The sequence below is a fragment of the Cynoglossus semilaevis genome, chromosome Z (genome assembly GCF_000523025.1).
Source record: "Cynoglossus semilaevis isolate Cse_v1.0 chromosome Z, Cse_v1.0, whole genome shotgun sequence".
NCBI classification, from domain to species: Eukaryota; Metazoa; Chordata; class Actinopteri; order Pleuronectiformes; family Cynoglossidae; genus Cynoglossus; species Cynoglossus semilaevis.
Window position 1 is genome coordinate 13,863,549 of NC_024328.1, and position 2,703 is coordinate 13,866,251.

The following is a 2,703-nucleotide window of genomic DNA, read 5'->3' on the forward strand; positions in this document are numbered from 1 at the left end:
CCAGAAGAGCTGGAGGAAGTGTCGAGGGAGAGGGAAGTCTGGGTGTCCCTGCTCAGACTGTTGCCCCCGCGACCCGGCCTCGGATAAGCGGTTGATGATGGATGGATGGATGGATGGATGGATGGATGGATATTCATATATGTGGATATCCACTATATACTGTATGTATATATATATATATTTATATGTATGTGTGTGTATGTATATGTAGATATCTATATATCTACATATACATACATAGACATATATACATACAGTATATAAATATATAGTGCATATTTGTATATGTATATATAGAAATACTTTATACTGTATATATGTAATATTTATATCGTGAAATATTGCAGGATACATTTTTGAAAAATATACAAAATAAGAAATATATGTGGACACTTTTTCCTCTCTATTTACTGCACTTCAACCGGTAAAACACACACACACAGGGCAACTAACTGCTACATAATTGAGTGAAGATCAGCTAATACACCGTGACTTTTAACGGACATGAATACACGACACATTCATTAGTCACACACACACACAGACACACTGAGAGGCCACAGCTGTGGGAGTTCTTGTAGGCAGATGGACACATTTTTAAGGGCTGACCCTCAAAACACACACACACACACACACACACACACACACAGAGAGAGCAGCTGGTGTTCAGTACCTGCTGCGGTGATGTTAGACACCTCTGAAAGAAAAGTCAGACGGCGAGTGAAGGAGAACTAAGAACAATATGGTGGAGGACGGAGGGGGAAGAGGAAGAAAGGGGAGGAAGGAGGAGGGAGGAAGGAGGAGGGAGCCATGTGAATACATGCTAATTTGTCAGCCGCTAACAAGACTGTGGTGACGGGCAAACACTGATACCGCGCTCTGTTTCTCTGAGGACGGAACAATGAGGAGAAAAAACCTTGAAAAAAAAAAAACCTTAGCGTGATTTAACACAGATATTTTCAGGTTGATGTTTTGAAGACTTCAGTTCGCGACTTTCATCAACGGCTGATATTTTTCAAGTTCAAGTTCTAGATCTGGGCGTGGACTCGAGTCGCGTGACTTGGACTCGAGTCAGACCCGAGTCATCACTTTGACGACTTTAGACTCCACTTGACAAAATGGGAAGATACTCGCAACTCGACTTTGCCTTTAACGTCAGTGACTCGTGACTTTACTCGGACTTGAGCCCTTTAACTCGACAAGACTCGATACTTTCTCCCAAACCTGAAGATTATGAAGTAAGTTATTAAGGAGTGCTCTGTATCTCTCATCGCGTATGTGCTGTCGGCACAACATCCGATCAAATGAGACTCACGTCGTTTTGACGAGATAGCATCGAGTCAATTAAATTGCCCCACAACCGATGAGAAAGAGCTGTCAAACAACGCGCGGGTGAGAGAAAATGATACCAAAGATTGTGTTGTTCGGATTTAAAAACTACGAGGTGGTCAACAAAAAACGATTGGCACTGATCTGTGTAAATATATTATTATTTTCTTTAAAAGGACTCGAAACAGAAACGGCAAGACTTGGGACTTGACTTGACGCTTTTCAGTCTTGACTTGAACCCCACTCGGACTTCGCCTGTCTTGACTTGAGACTTGACTCGGACTTGAGTGCAAAGACTCGAGACTCACTTGTGACTTGCAAAGCAATGACTTGGTCCCACCTCTGCCCGGCACACCTACAGCTAGCTGTACAGCATTAGCCGCAGACAACAGAAGGCTCATCACAACCAGAAGAGACTTGACTCGGACTTGAGTGCAAAGACTCGAGACTCACTTGTGACTTGCAAAGCAATGACTTGGTCCCACCTGTGGTAAGAGATAGATTCTAAAGTTTAACAAAGCTGCAAACTATGTTTGAAGGAAAGTCGAAAAGCCCTAAGAAAAACAAAACAAAAACAAAGTCAGTTTATAAAAATCTCATCTCAAATTTCAGTCTGAACTCTTCGTGATTCCGTCAGAGAATTCCTTCTTTGTGGAATTCTGGGAGAAAGTCTCTGGCACCAGGTCACAACCAGTGTTTCCCAATTTTTTTCTGGGGACCCATATTTTTAAAAGTCACAAACCTTCGCGACCCAGTCAATAGACATTATTCGTAAACTCCTGGGAAACATGATGCGAGATGACCCCCCAAAAAATGTTTGCGTCCCACCTGAGGGTCGCGACCCAGTCTTTGGGAAACAGCGTTTTAATTCAGGTTTGAATTCAAACTTGGTTCAATATTGGGCTTAATTTTTGATAAAAAAAAAATTTCAAAGTCACAGTTCGACAAACGTAGCCACGCTAACGTCTGTCTGAGAACTTTTTGACTGTACGAAAACATGGCTTTAATCAAGATAATAATTCAGTGTAAAAAAAAAGTATGGATTTTATAACCTTTGATTTTCTGAAAAGTGAGACGCTAATTCAGAGAACGAGAAACGCTCACACACTCACACTCAGAAGCTGATAATTGAATTTCATGGCTGCCTTTGTTGCAGACTCGCCACCTTCTGTTACTGTTGTAGCGGTGTGCGTGCGAGTGTGTGTGTAGGTAATAGACAAGCCTATATACTCCCAAACAATACTACCCCTCCCCTAGTGGCGATTGGGGGGAGGATCAAGGCCTCTACAGCCTATGAATTCATTACGGCCGCTCTCTGGCTGAGGAGGCGCGTTGCCTCGTCTTTATCGCACTGAAATGAGCAATAAAAGAGGC